The sequence below is a fragment of the Puma concolor genome, chromosome A2 (genome assembly GCF_028749965.1).
Source record: "Puma concolor isolate L17-30 chromosome A2, mPumCon1.1.hap2, whole genome shotgun sequence".
Lineage (NCBI taxonomy): Eukaryota > Metazoa > Chordata > Mammalia > Carnivora > Felidae > Puma > Puma concolor.
In genome coordinates this window covers 84,005,156-84,021,755 of record NC_141668.1, presented here as the reverse complement: position 1 = coordinate 84,021,755, position 16,600 = coordinate 84,005,156, and the positions used below count along the sequence as shown (strand labels likewise).

The following is a 16,600-nucleotide window of genomic DNA, read 5'->3' as shown; positions in this document are numbered from 1 at the left end:
GGGATTTTAACTATTCTTATAGAGCCTCTTACTGTATTACAATATATTATGATTCATTCTGTAAAGCGATATAATATTAGTCCCTAGGAGACAATATCATGAGTGGGTTCTAGTTTGTACTGTGAGCAGTCAGGGGGAAATTCCTGTGAGAAATGACATTTCCTGTGATTCTAGAGAAATGTTTCATTTAAGACTATGGAGGAAGGCAAAGAGAACAACAATGTAAAGGGCTATGATGTTAGGGGCAGGGAGAAGACTTTCAGAGAAATATAAAGGAGGAGAGTTTAGCTCACTCACATATGACTGAGGACAATGACATAAAAGGAGTTCAGAGAGGGAAGCAGGGCTAGATCATTCAGGGAATAACAGAAATGCTGAAGAATTGGGATTCGCTTTTCTGTCAAATGCTAAGTCACAGATTTTAAGCCACAAACAAAACAATTTAATGTAAAATTTTAAGAGATCATCTGAGCTGCTGTTTGGTAAACAGACTTAAGGTGAGCAATATTTAAAGGAGGGAAAATTATTAGAAGGCTATCGTAGTAACCTAGCTGAACATAATAAGGGGCTCTTGATTTGGAGACGGTCAGAACAGGAGGGGGTACAGATCTATTTTGGAGGAAGAATCCACAGCATATGATGGTGAAGTGGGTGTATAGCTGAGGAAGGCAACAGTGCCCTAAATGCCATGCAGGTGTCTGACATGGCCATCAGGATGGTGGAGGGTAGCAGGAGTGATAGGTTCAGGGGTACTTGGGGAAAAGACCAGGGAAGTGTAGAGCTCAAGGGAGGGCGAGTTTTCATAGCATTCAAAGTGTGAGACTCAAAAAAAAAATCTTGGCTAAACGTTACAAAAAAAAAAAAAAGAAGAAGGCTTCAGCATAGAAATTTGGTTTAAAACCTTGCATGTAATGATTCCAAACCCAGATAAAGACCCCACTAAAAAGGAGTACTATAGACCAATTTCCCTGATGAACATGGATGCAAAAATCCTCAATAAGATACTAGCCAACCAGATCTAACAATACATTAAAAGAATTATTCACCATGATTAAGTGGGATTTGTACCTGGGATGCAGGGCTGGTTCAAAATCAGCAAAACAACCAATGTGATACATCACATCAATAAAAGAAAGGACAAGAACCACACGATCTCAATAGATGCAAAGAAAGCATTTGACAAAATACAGCATCCTTTATTGATAAAACACTCAAGAAAATAGGGACAGAAGGATTATACCTCAAGATCATAAAAGTCATATATGAAAGACCCCCTCCCTGCTAATATCATCCTCAAAAAAACATAGAAAAATTGAGAGCTTTACCCCTAATGTCAGGAATATGACAGGGATGTCCACTCTCGCCATTGTTATTCAACATAGTATTGGAAGTCTTAACCTCAGCAATCAGACAACACAAAGGAATATAAGGCATCCAAATCAGCCAGGAGGAGGTCAAATTTTCAGTCTTCACGGATGAAATTATACTCTATATGGAAAACCCAGAAGATTCCACCAAAAAACTGCTAGAACTGGTCCATGAATTCAGCAAAGTTGCAGGACATAAAATCAATGCACAGAAATCAGTTGCATTTCTATACACCAATAATGATGCAACAGAAAGAGAAATCAAGGAATCGATCCCATTTACAATTGCACCAAAACCCATAAAATACCTAGGAATAAACCTAACCAAAGAGATGAAAAATCTGTACACTGAAAACTATAGAAAGCTTATGAAAGACATTAAAGAAGACAAAAAAAAAAAAAAAATGGAAAAGCATTCCATGCTCATGGATTGGAAGAACAAATACTGTTAAACTACTGATACTACCCAAAGCAATCTACATATTCAATGCAACCCCTATCAAAGTAACACCAGATGAACATAAGGGAAGGGAAACAAAAATAATATAAAAACAGGGAGGGGGACAAAACAGAGAGACTCTCAAATATGGAGAACAAACTGAGGATTACTGGAGGGGTTGTGGGAGGGGGGAGGGGCTAAATGGGTAAGGGACACTAAGGAATCTACTCCTGAAATCATTGTTGCACTATACACTAACTAATTTGGATGTAAATTTAAAAAAAAATAAAAAAGTAAAAAAAAAAAAAAAAAAAAAAAAGAAAGTAACACCAGCATTCTTCACACAGCTAGAACAAACAATTATAAAATTTGTATGGAACCAGAGAAGACCCCAAATAGCCAAAGCAATCCTGAAAAAGAAAACCAAAGCTGGAGGCATCACAATCCCAGACTTCAAGCTGTAATCATCAAGATAGTATGGTGCTGGCACAAAAACAGACACTCAGATCAGTAGAACAGAATAGACAATCCAAAAATGGACCCACAAATGTATGGCCAACTAACCCTTAACAAAGCAGGAAAGAATATTCAGTGGAAAAAGTCTCTTCAGCAAAGGGTGTTGGGAAAACTGGACAGCAACATGCAAAAAACTAAACCTGGACCATTTTCTTACATGATATCAAAAATGAAACTCAAAATGGATGAAAGATCTAAACATAAGACAGGAAGCCATCAAAATCCTAGAGGAGAAAGCAAGCAAAATCCTCTTTGACCTCGGCCGCAGCAACTTCTTACTCAACACGTCTCTGGAGGAAAGGGAAAGAAAAGCAAAAATGAACTACTAAGACCTCATCAATATAAAGAGCTTCTGCACAGTGAAGGAAATAATAGCAAAACTAAAAGGCAACCAACGGAATGGGAAAAGGCATTTGCAAATGACATCTCAGATAAAGGGCTAGTAATCCAAAATCTATAAAAAACATCACATTTAACACCCAAAAAACAAATAATCCAGTGAAGAAATGGGCAAAAGGCATGAATAGACACTTTTCCAAAGAAGACATACAGATGGCTAACAGACACAGGAAAAAATGCTCAACACCACTCATCATCAGGGAAATACAAATTAAAGCCACAATGAGATACCACCTCACACTACTTGGAAAGGCTACATTAACAACTCAGGCAACAACAGATGATGGCAAGGATGTGGAGACAGAGGAACCCTTTTGCACAGCTGGTGGGAATCCAAACTGGTGCAGCCACTCTGGATAACAGTTTGGAAGTTCCTCAAAAAATTAAAAATAGAATTAACCTAGGGCGTAGCAATTGCACTACTAGGAATTTATCCAAAGGATACAGCTGTGCTGTTTCGAAGGGGCACATGCACCCCAGGGTTTACAGCAGCACTATTGACAATAGCCAAAGTATGGAAAGAGTCCAAATATCCATCGACAGATGAATGGATAAAGAAGATGTGGTGTGTGTGTGTATATATATATACATATATATACACATATATATATACACATATACATATACATATATACATATACATATATATACATATATACATATACATATATATACATATATACATATACATATATACATATATACATATACATATATACATATATATACATACATATACATATAAACATATACATACATACACACACACACACACAACAGAGTATTACTAGGAAATCAAAAAGAAGGAAATCTTTCCATTTGTAAAAACGTGGATGGAACCAGAGTGTATTATGCTAAGTGATATTAGTCAAAGAAAGACAAATATCCTATGACTTCACTCATATGCAGAATTTAAGATACAAAACAGATGAACACAAAGCAAGGGAAGCAAAAATAATACAAACACAGGGAGAGGGACAAAACATAAGAGACTCTTAAATAGAGAGAACAAACTGAGGATCGCTGGGGGCGGGGGGTTGTGGGTGGGGGATGGGCTAAAAGGGTAAGGAGGATTAAGAAGACACTTTTGGGGATGAGCAGTGAATGTTATATTAGGGGATAAATCACTGGAATCTACTCCTGAAATTATTGCACTACATGCTAACTAAATTGGATGTAAATTAAACAAAAATAAAAATAAAAATAAAACTTTAAATATAAAAGGGAAGTAAAAAAATGAGTCCCTAAGACAACAGTTGAAATAAGTTTGCATGGAGGCAGGAAAAAAATCAGTAGACTGGGCTATTTGGGGTGACAAGAGGGGAAAAAATAGGTCTCAGGAGGAAAAACACTGCAGTTCAGATACAAAGATGGGGAATTCAAAGTGCCCACTGAACTCATCCACATTATACAATGTCAGTGGAGGGGGCAGGGCCCCCCCACACACTGAAGCACAATGGGAAGTGGTAGAACATGCAGAGGCACGTCTTCCACATCTTCAAAGCACTTCGGCTGGGAAGAAAGAAGAAAAAGATCGGGGTACCTCTAAGGGTAAGCCTGAGGTCAAGGAAAGGCTTCCCTCCTGTGGAGGGTCACTAGAGCAAGAGAGGTTCATATCAAAGAGCGAAGGAAGAAAAGATGCAGGATAGTAGAGAGCGAAATACAAAGTTCTTGTGAAGGCAGGAAGGACACTTACAGCCTATGTGTGGAGGCATGACCCTTGAATGTGCATCGACTTCAATGTTCCAGGTAAAGAGCACAGGCTGAGTACCGATGCTGGGTGTATGCATAGATTAGGGGTTGAAAAGGTGACAGTCAACATCTGAACAGCAAAGCAATCAATGTAAAGTAAGGGAGGGGGCACCTGGGTGGCTCAGTTGGTTAAATGTCAGACTTCAGCTTAGGTCACGATCTTATGTTTCTTGAGTTCCAGCCCCAAGTTGGACTCTGCGTTGACAGCTTTGAGCCTGGAGCCTGCTTCGGATTCTGTGTCTCCCTCTCCCTCAGTACCCCCCCCTCACCGGTTGATGCTCGCTCTCTCTCTCTGTCTCTGTCTCTCTCCGTCTCCCTCTCTCTCTCTCCCCCCTCTCTCAAAAATAAATGAACATTAAAAAATAAAAAGATAAAGGGAGGAGATGGAAGGTTTGGAGAGAGTACAGATAAAACAAGAAGGAAAATGGCCTGCACAGATAATTGAGTTCTTTCTCATTTTTATTTGAACACTACTTTCAGGTACATCATATATATGAAGAAAAAGCTCCAATACATATTTTTTGCTTTTTCCATAAAATCAAATGTTGAAAACTTAGTATCTTCAAATCTAAATTCCACTGCCTCTTTCATTCCATTCTTTGATAACTTGACACAATCTTATCTTACACATTCTATTTTGAAAACAAAAGAATGTGAGAATTCCCATGTTAGAACGTTTAAAAAAAAGTTTGCTAGTACATCAACAGTAAAATATCTGACTTTAGAGAATTATTAGAAATGGTTATAGGAGATGTTATTAACTGATTTAAATGATGAATCATGATAAAATTAGAAGTTATGCAGAAAATGAACACTAAATAATGTATTGCCCTGAGTCTTTTGGTTGGCCTTGAACTGCTTTTAACACATAAGAATGAAGCATCTCGTTAAGTCACTTTAACACACTGATTAAATGTAAATTCAATTCATTAAATACAAATTCAGTGGTGTGTAACAGAAATTCTCTGACTATACTCATAATAAAATTCATAAATAATGCAGAGAAATGAATAGCTTACAATGTGTAAGTCCCCAGAGCGAATCTTACCCTCCTAGGAAAGGGATGAGAAAGTTTAAAAGTTCTAAATTAGGCAAGTGTATATTTCAGAGACACCTTACACTCGTCCGCTTTTGGAGTAGACAAAAAGAACAGGTTTATTTTCACAAGCTGAAACTGCAGTCTTTGGTAACATGTGACCAGACGTCAATTTATAAACCACATATTTAATACATGAATCATACATATATTAAAAACCTTAGGGCAAAGTTCACTAATATAGTATTACAAAGCTTCGAAATTGTATCCTGTGAACAAAAATTGATTTTAGGAGGCCAGTTTTTGTCATCTACTAAGAAAATGCTTTAAAAAAAAATGTATATTTAACTAATCCTACAGAGTCAGAAATCCAAACTAACACACTGATTCCTTTCCTGATCCCAGAAAATTCAGCTGAGTAGATCCCTTATTAGAACTGCTGAGAAAACCGCTGCTAGCATGCGGAGAGAGAAAGAAGTGTGGGTCAGAGTGAGCATGTGGGGTATAAACAAGTGGGACTTTGTATCCCTGCTCCAGCAAATGAACATTCTTTCCTCTCCTCCTTCCCTAGCACCTGTTCCTCTGCCTACCTGCAACACTTCTCTTCTCTTCCTCACTTGGTTGTTGTCCTTACCTCAACTGTTGTTCTTTACAAAGGGCTTTCCTGACCTTCCCTGACTAGATCCAACCATCCCACTGTAACCTCTCCTAGGCCTAGATGGATCTCTTCTTTACAGAATACAACACAGTTAAAATTTCCTATTTCTTTGTATGATAGCCTGATAGATGTCTCCTTTGGATTAGAAGTCCACACAAAGAAAACAGCCATCCCACCATTGCAACCTTAGCACTTGGCATATAATAGTATGCTATAAATATCTAATGAGTATATGAATGGAGTTCCATTAGAAGACAGTGTGAAATGTTGACCAAAATCAAGTTATAGGAGTGCCTGGGTGGCTCAGTCAGTTAAGTGGCCAACTTCAGCTCAGGTCATGATCTCGTGGTCTGTGAGTTCGAGCCCCACATCAGACTTTCTGCTGTCAGCGCGGAGCCAACTTTGGGTCCTCTGCCTCCCTCATTCTGCCCCTCCCCCGCTTGCATGCTCTCTCAAAAATAAATATTAAAAAAATCCAAGTTATAGATTTCTAAATGTAGAAATTATATTTTAGCTCTACAATATGTTCTTAAACTTGTATATTCCTAAATATAAGTATTCTGTCCAAATAGACACTATTCAAATACCCAAATGAAGATGTATGTAAAACACCTATCATAGAGCCTGACACAAAGTAGATGTTAAGTCAAGTGCAACTCTATCTTTTAAAAAAATAATTTTACTATAAACATTAGTATGCTCAATTCTCAAATCAGAACAGACCCTAGATTGATGATGAACAATATCAGCTTTAGTGGGTTTTAAATAAAGTTCACTAACAGGACGATACAGGTATCCTTCAAACACTAACTTAATGTCTGAAACAGCCTCTGAGATAACCATCAACAATAAATTTCAATGCTTCCAAAGAACCTTCCTGTTAAATATCACAGTCAAATACACCCATCAAATTAAAACATACTTTCAGAGCCAAAATAAATCACTAACCTCTCAAATGAATTTAAACTCCTGGTTTTATAAAGACAGTATTTTTGTTCTCATGTACTCTGCTAAGTAAGAAATCATTTCACAAAGTACTTCGGAGAGACAGAATTCTGCTCATTGAATTCACCTTGGATAAAGATGATGAAATGTTGGCACTGCCTTGATACACACCATAAGTCGAAGTAGCATCAAGTCCTTGGAAAGCAAATTTGTCTACAAATGGCACCCTCATGGGGTGTTCTAACACATCTTCACAGGGCACCAGGTCTACCTTTGAAATGGTTAGCAGGCTCAAGTAGTTTTCCTCTAGAAATAGTAAAAATTAGGGGTGCCTTGGTGGCTTAGTAGGGTAAGCGTCTAAGTCCTGGTTTCGGCTCAGGTTATGACCTCACAGTCATGGGTTCAAGCCCCGCATCAGGCTCCACAATGACCATTGAGCCTGCTTGGGATTCTCTCTCTCTCTCTCTCTCTCTCTCTCTGCCCTCACCCCACTTGTGCTCATTCTCTCTCTCAAAATAAATAAATAGGTAAACAACAACAACAAAAAACACCCACCTCAAATCCAGACCTGCCTGCTTTGAAATATGGGTAAATCTTAAAATTACAAAATACAAGTGAACTTATTTACATAATCTAAGTATAATAAATAATTTATGTAACAAATTATATTATGCAGGATTATTTATTTCGACAAATTATCTAAATTAAATAAACTATAATTTTGTGTGTCTTTACAATTATGATATGAGAAGCTATCCACACTTTGGACACCAGATGGCAATGCAGGAAAATAAAAGCAAAGTGAACAGAGGATGTGATCTTTAAAATCTTGGTTAAGTTTTATTCCTATTATAAATATTTTTATTTTCTTATTTTTACAGGAAATTTAAAAATGGGAAATATTATAAGGCAACAAAATGGTTATACTAAAACTCAGAGAAACAGCTGGTAACATTTATCCACACACATATGTACATAATCAGTTAAGAATGATTTTTCAAGTTTTTTAGCTATTGCCAAATTAACTTCCAGAAATTGTGTGCCAATTTATAATATATTTGTAACAGTCTCACTCCACTTTCATGAACACGTAACATTTTTATTTGCTAAATCCTAAGTACAAAGATTATTTCAATCTTTTAATTACTTGATGGCTAATGATGTAAAACTTTTTCTCATATATTAATTTTCATATAATCTTGTGAGTTGTCTTATTTTTATTTATAATAAACAAAGATTTAGAATATATTTCTAGAACATTTTTTATTCCTTTACTATTTCTATTATTTCACCGACTTCTTACTAATAATAATAATAATAATAATATCAGCTAACATATATTGAGAATCACAACAGTGCCAGGCTAAACACTTTACATGCATTGATTCATTTAATCTTCACCAAGCTTACGGTTTTAGTTTTAGTTTTTAAGATTTAAAAATACGCAATGCTTCACGAATTTGCGCGTCATGTTTGTGCAGGGGCCATGTTAGTCTTCTCTTTATTGTTCCAATTTTAGTATATGTGCTGCCAAAGTGAACATTGGTTTTACTTTTAATAGTTTCCATTATGCAATTGATGAAATGAGTCTGACAGTGTTAAGCAAAGTGCCCCAAATCACACAGCAACCAAGAGTCAGAGCCCTACTTCAAACCCAAACAATCTGACACACTTTTCTCTATGGTGTCTCATCATTTCCAACTGATACCAACAAAAGTAAGCTGCCTTATCCTGTCATGCTACTTTTCCCACACTTCCGGTTGAACTTTGGAAACTTTTTTTTTTTTTTTAAATACAATTAAAATTGCATTTACCAATAAATTCTGGACAAACTGACATCTTCACATGAGTCACCTTTTCATTTCAAGAAGTTATTATTCCACATTCATTTCTGTATATTCATTTCAACTCTTCTACTTATACCTCATATTCTTTTCTCTTTTCTACAATGCAGATCCAACATATATTATTAAAAGTATTTCTAGGTAATTCATGATTTTTGCAAACATTGTGAATAGAATTCTAATTTCTATTATTAATCCCTGTCCAGGGAAAACCAGAAGGGGTGGTCACCCCTGCAAGTTAGAGATGCTATAAATATCTTTGTTAATAGCACTATGGGACTTGAACACTCTAGTCCTCAAAATGACATGGTTGTTGCCCAACACTGGCTGCTGGTTTATGGTTTCCTTGGCCTATTGGATAAAAAAAATTGATTAAAAAAAGTTCTACTTTTCAATCCAACTTAAGAAAGTCAGGTCTAACCCAAGTCCTGCCTCTAGAAAGTATCAATGTCCACAGACAGCTGTTTCAATTATCTCCTTGGAGCTATAAATTGCTTCTTTTTGGAGGGGGGAGCTTTAGCACATCAACTGGAAAGGCCCACAATTTCTAAAATCTTATCATTTAGATAAGATCGTTTTAACTATTAAAAGAATTAATAAAAGGAGTAATGAATTCTGTAAATGTCAAAAGAAAGTCACATCAATAAAATAGTGAAAATACTGACAACATTATTGACACAAAATTTATGTTTGCCTATAATTATAAAACATGGGCCATCTAAACTTTTGATAAGCATTTTTACTTTTAAACAAATATTTCAATTAACATGAATCACGATGTGCTGAAAATTCAGTCTGTTGACTTTTTGTTGAAATGTTGAGTGAATTTCTGAATAAGCCCCAGTATCATTTTTAATATATTCTATTCATATTATCATATAGAAAACTCTTAAACAGCTCTAGTTATATGCATTTGGAGTTTCAAAAAATTGAGAGTATTTGTATTTAGCTCCCTGGCTCATCTCTACTTGATATTAATGTTTTCTTTCTCAACCATCATTTTGTCAACCACTGTGCAATCCTGATTCCACAGCACTTGTCCAGCTAGAAATATGGGCAACTTTCTCATTATCAGTCTTAAGATGTAACAAGCATATCAGTAGTATTTCTATCACAAGTTTTTTTCATAGCCCTGTGGAAATTTGAAAGCCAGCTCCCAAGGATGAAACTTTAATGAAATGACAAAATGATCATATCTACTCTGATTTTTTTCCTCTTTACCAACATTATGATGCAGAGTTGACCAATATGCTAAATGTTTGTATGGTACCTGAAGCTGATTACTTGGAACATCTTTCCTAGTTGAAAAAAAGATCAATTGTGAGTTTGGCTGGATTTGCCTGAAAAACTCAGAGAATGATATACATATCTAAAGTATTTACGGAGAAGAGATGCTAGAGTCAGATAAAATAAGTAAGGATGACTCTAATCATTTAAGAACACAAACATATTTAATCAGTGATTGAAATTTATTATAAAATTCTGACAACTATGTAAGACTCCCCCCTCCACTGTTATGACTAACCAAGAAATAGACTCAATTGAAAAAGCACCACTATGCGCCTTGCATTTTTTTCTTTTTCAAAAAAAATTTTTTTAATGCTTATTTTTGAGAGAGACAGAGACAGAATGCGAGTGGGTTAAGGGCAGAGAGAGAAGGAGACACAGAATCCGAAGCAGGCTCCAGGCTCCAAGCTGTCAGCACAGAGGCCGACATGGGGCTTGAACTCACGAGCTGTGAGCTCATGACCTGAGCTGAAATCGGACACTCAACCAACTGAGCCACCCAGGCGCCTCTGCATTTTTCTATATACAGTAACATTTCAGTAAAACAGACAGTGTCTCTATAGTCAAAAAAAAAAAAAAAAAAAAGCATCCATTGGTGGGGAGGTGGGAGTGCAGGGGTATAGAAAATAAACAACAAACATATATATATAAAGTATCAGGTGGAGAAAAATGCTACGAAGAAAAAGAAAGTGAAGTCAAGTGACTGACAATGATTAAAGAGATAGCATAACCAAAACTGGAATGACATTGGAGATTTGGTAGTCAAGGAGGTCCACTCTATTATGGAAGCACTTGAATGAAAAGAAGCACGCACCTATCTAGACTCAGAAGCATGAAGACTCAGGGTAAATCAGAAGCAATTTCTAATCTGTGCATACCAATAAGATATGCACTTAACAGAAAGAAGAGATCTATTTTTTTTAAGTAAGGTTAGTAACATCACCACCAAGTTCTTTTAAACAGGAAACAGCACTTGGAACCAACAAATAGTTACCAGCATGACTTGAAGAAATTATATCCAACCTAACTCTGTTCCACTGAAATCAAACATATAAATATACATATATTTTAAAATATATTTCAATATAACAAATATTTGAAAAACTTGAGCATGATTAGGGTATAAACTAATGAAAAAAATTAAATAAAGAAGATACCTATCAACAGAGCATCAGGTTAAAAAGGAGAGAGAACATGAGGAATGAAAAAAATTTTGGAATACTACATTTTCAAAGTGTATAATCATTGGACAAAATGTTAGAAAGACAAATTAATTATGGAAAAAGGCAAATGCTAATATTTGATATTTATAAGAGAATTTAACACGCAAACAGTCACTTTATGCCAAAGTCCTTTTCAATGGAACAAACGACAAAAAGACTTTCATGTCTAGTTCATGTTTTCAAGTTCTACCATAGACATCAAGATTCTCAAAATGTTTTCTAGAACCTTAGCAATGTGCTGAAAGGGGATTCTGCTATTCACAGAATAGCATTCTACAAGTCGATGCATTCTACAAGTCAGTACTGTAATGTAATATCAATTTATATTTTGATTTCTGCTGAATTTACGCCTACTAAGTAATTAGGAACAAATATGAGAGCTTAAATAACTGTGAGCAATTTGGCTAAAGTTACAGCTCAGGTCAGCTCAGTCACTCTCTTGACCTATTGTCATGATTAAATGAATACTTGGATTCTGAATAATCTTACCAAGTCCTGACATGCCTATGGCACATGGACTCTTTTCCTAGTCTTTCAAGTCCCAGAAAATAAGTTGTAACTTTTATATTATTAAAAACAATAAATTAGTTCAAAAGAAAAGTTCTCCTTCAGCCTCACCTTAAGTATCACATTGTCATTTCTAAAACTGCAAATGAAACTAATTTCTAAGTACCAAAAACTGCCTTTAGTGCACCATGTAATTAATGGAAAAAATATTTATAATGCTTGTCAACACCTTCTTATAAACTTTCCTTATACATGCAAAGCAATTAATTTATCCTCTGGCAATCTTTTTTTTTTAAACTAAATAACCTTGATTATGTACCCTGTTGTTATAAACTCTAAATTTGTCCTTTATTTGATAGTCTTCTCAAAGAGAGTCTTCCATAATTTCTTTATGTATCTTTTAAATAGAGTTAAGTTTATAAAGCACCCATCTTTACCTTAAAAAAAAAAAGCATATACAAAGAGAGAACTAGGGTTCTTTTAATAAATCTAACTCTACTCATCCTGTCTTAATACTCCCCTCCATAAAGCAAATGGCTACAGTATAAAAATATTCATAAACATCCATACTACTAATAATGCTGTGAATTAACCAAGATCTTAAAATCTAAATCAGCAATAAGCATTATAAGTTACAACAAGCTCCAGACAGATGCCTGTTGGACTTTGCTAAATGTACCTCCCTCCAGTACCTTGACTTCCTGATTTCCTCATGGCCTAGGACTCACTGGACAGGCTTTGCTAAATGAAGATTCTGACCCTGAAGTGTGGTGCCTGAGAGTCCGCATTTCTAACCAGCTGTCAGGGGCTGCTCTGCTTTTCAGTCATGGGCCCCTCCTTACGTGGCAAGGGTATAAAGCTACAGAATTCTTGGTCACTGACATAAGAGAGCTGAATCGACATAAAAATGTCTTGAAATCTAGATGATGACTATTTTATAAGACATGAAATGAAATTTATGTCCTAGACTTCATGGCTCACAAAAATGCACTGGCACACCAATTATCTGTCACTTTATTTGTGCTCTGGCAAAAAGAGGGTCTGTTTTGTAAGGATGAAAAAACTCACTTTTAAATTTAAGTAGTGCAACAACTTACGAATGTGCTCATTATTACAGGCAGAGTAGCAAAGTTCTAAACTACGAAAACCATGCCCTTATCTAGGAACACACGAGGCATATTTTAGAAGGAAAACTCAAATTTAAAACACAGGAGAAAACGAACAATCCAAGCCATGTCTTTCTTGAAGATACAGTGCAATCTCATATTTAAACAAACCTCCAGTGTGACATTAGTTGGTGTTAGACTGTCAAGTCAAAAACTGGGAAGTACCTGAAATTTTATCCTATTTGCAAGCTAATGAGTCAGCCTCAAAGGTGGTACATCGTTTCTATACAATTCTACCAGCGCCATCTAAGAGGCAGAGTAGTCTGTGGAGAGTGGGAAGCAGATCACTTAACCAGAGAGTCTTACTAATGCCACCAGCATGACGCTGTGATCATCCCTGTCCAGCCTCCTGCTATGATGACTGTGGCTCCTTAGTCCTCATTCTGCCCTTGCATTTAGACACTGTCATTTCCAGAATCGCTATTTAGTGCCTACTATCCAGACAAAGCGCAGAGCTTACTTCAACTAATATCAGAGATACTATAAGGAAGCGTATTTTGATTATTTCTTTCTCATGAGTATTAAAGGCTACACTTTTTAATTTTTTTTTAAATATTTAATTATTTTTGAAAGAGAGAGTGACAGAGCATGAATGGAGAAGGGGCAGAGAGAGAGAGGCAGACACAGAATCCAAAGCAAACTCCAGGCTCTCAATTGTCAGCACAGAGCCTGACACAGGGCTTGAACTCACGAACCTGAGCTGAAGTCAGACGCTTAATCTACTGAGCCACACAGGCCCCCCCAAAGACTGCACTTTATAATGATCACATATTAGAAAAACTTCCAAGAAAAAAAGGGACTGGAAAATGCTTAATGTCACCAGAACATTTGCATCTAATTCTTAAGCAACAAGATGTGATCTTATTGAAACGCATGGCCATTTTCTTCCGTTGTTAACTTTCCACACACTGTTCATAATCAGCACACATTTCCTTGTCATCTTCCACTGGCTTGCAGTATTTTACTCTTGAAATGTCAAACTCCCTCAGTTTCATAAACAAACTCCACTCATTGTGTCAACAGTTGAAATGATGTCTGTAAATCAGAACATGCTGTGATTGAATTGTTGCTCCTATCATCTACCACTTTCTTCCATCAAAGCATGTAACCAGATTAGTAGGAAAACAGTCGTGTGATGCTTGCATAAGCTTTGCCCAACAGCAGGCTTCCTTTCTGCAACCAACAATGCCCTGGAGACAACAGAATCGCCCTGGAGATAACAAAGAACTCCCTAGGACATGACATTTGGGATGTAGTTCTGACATCTTACACGTGCATTACATGACTTGAGCATAACAATTACTGTTCTTTACAAAATAATAAGAGACTTAGAAATATAAACCTAAAAATGAGAGGCTGTTTTTCTGTACGGTGGGTCTAAGTAATTTTGTCAAGTGTTCCTATCGATTGCATCCTAACACTCTGGATGACTCACGTGATCTTTGGTATGAGGATGAAGAAAACTGCGTGAGGGTTGTGGAAAAATTATTGTCAAAATTTACTGCACAATCACTACCAGGTTTTCTCAGCACCTTATTATAATGCCTCCCTGAAGTTGTAACACTAAAAGTGACATTGTTTCTTTCCTAGACATTCAGTTTCAGAGAAAAAAGAAAGAAAATACATGCACACCTGTATATGCACATGTGAACACACACACATACACACACACCGGCATATTAGATTTTGAAGAGCTTTCTCCTTAGAATTGCCATATCATTAAATTATTAATTTTTTATTTAATGAGAAAGGCCTGGTTAAGGACAAAATATAACTTTGCTTTTCTCTTACCAAAATGTTGCATCATAATCAATTATCTTTAAATGTATCCATTTCAGGGGCGCCTGGGTGGCTCAGTTGGTTAAGCGTCCAACTTCGGCCCAGGTCATGATCTTGCAGTCCCTGAGTTCGAGCCCCGCGTCGGGCTCTGTGCTGACCGCTCAGAGCCTGGAGCCTGTTTCGGATTCTGTGTCTCCCTCTCTCTCTGACCCTCCCCCATTCATGCTCTGTCTCTCTCTGTCTCAAAAATAAATAAACGTTAAAAAAAAATTAAAAAAAATAAGTGTATCCATTTCAGGCATTTTATAGCCCAAATATAGCATGCTAACCAATAAAACTGATGAATTTTTGAAATTATGAAGTTAATGTGGTTGATGTTAAGTATTATATAAACATGAATAAGAGCATAGGAGCAAGACACATGATAAAGAAGGTAAATAAATATATAAAAAATTATACTACCTAGGCCGAATGTATAACCCAGACATAGTGTTTAAGTATTCATTTGGAATTATAAGATTAATCTAATTCATATGTGCTTTTTTCAAGCCAAAATATGGAAAACTTTACTGAAAGAACTTCTCCACCAAAACATAAATAACAGTCTTCTTTAAAAATACATTCAGATTTAAAAGGGTTTTCTCTTTGCTTTTACAATCTAATAATATTTCTATCTTAGAATTTCTAACAATTCCAATATTTTGGAGTTTTATTTGAGTATATCAGATTTCAGGTGTTGAGTTTGCTAAGTCCTTTATAGATTTTGGAAGGGGGGGTGAGGGAGAGGGGAAAATGGGTGATGGGCATTGAGGAGGGCACCTGTTGGGATGAGCACTGGGTGTGGTATGCAAGCGAAGAACCACAAGAATCTACCCCAAAAACCAAGAGCACACTTTACACACTGTGTATTAGCCACTTCGACAATACATTATATTAAAAAATAAAATAAATATATCAGATTTCACAAAAAATTAGTAAATATATTTTATATTCTCCTCAAGACTCATAAATGAAGACGGCTGTGCTCCAATCCTGCCTTCTCCCTTAGAAAAGTTACTAGAACTCTGATTCTTTATCTATAAACTTAAGGGTGGTAACAGTATCGACCTCACAAGGCAGTTGTGAAGACTGAATGAGTTATGGAAAAGACATAGAACAGTTCCTGCCACATAAGCAGTGTTTAAAAAACCACCTCATGACTTGTGATTACTTGAAGGTTAATACATAAATAAGATCAACAATGAACACATATCTACCTTAGATCTTGTTCATACTGATTTTCTGAAGGGCACATCTATGGTGGGAATAATAAGCTCACTTAAAAACATTCAGTGACTTTTCAATCATGAAAATGTACTCATGATTTTTCTGAAATAATAAAATTAAGCAAAAGTATATAGTTAGTAAAAAAAAATTCAGAGTTGACAAAAATATCTCTATGGCAAATGAGGGCCACAAAGAAGGAAAGTAAATTTAACTAACTAATCTACACTAAACAAGCCAATATACAGCAGCTGAGACCAGTAATAATTTTCCCTGGAAGTAGAGTGGGAAATCATGATGGTTTCATCTTTCAAATATCTTCCTGCATTATTTGCCTCACAGTTTGCATGGGTTAAGCATTTCCCAATGTCCTTCTTCTTCCCTATTTGTGAATATGTAACTGAGTATTTTCATCATTT

General features: G+C 36.1%; 1 protein-coding gene and 1 non-coding gene across 10 annotated transcripts in view; both read right to left on the bottom strand.

Moving 5' to 3' along the window:
- CACNA2D1 (calcium voltage-gated channel auxiliary subunit alpha2delta 1) overlaps window positions 1-16,600 on the bottom strand; it is a 494,087-nt gene that overhangs the window by 94,627 nt on the left and 382,860 nt on the right. The window lies entirely within an intron of this gene.
- On the bottom strand, window positions 8,549-8,653 carry LOC112867142 (U6 spliceosomal RNA). Its single transcript, XR_003224184.2, has one exon. It is a non-coding gene; the product is annotated as a U6 spliceosomal RNA (small nuclear RNA).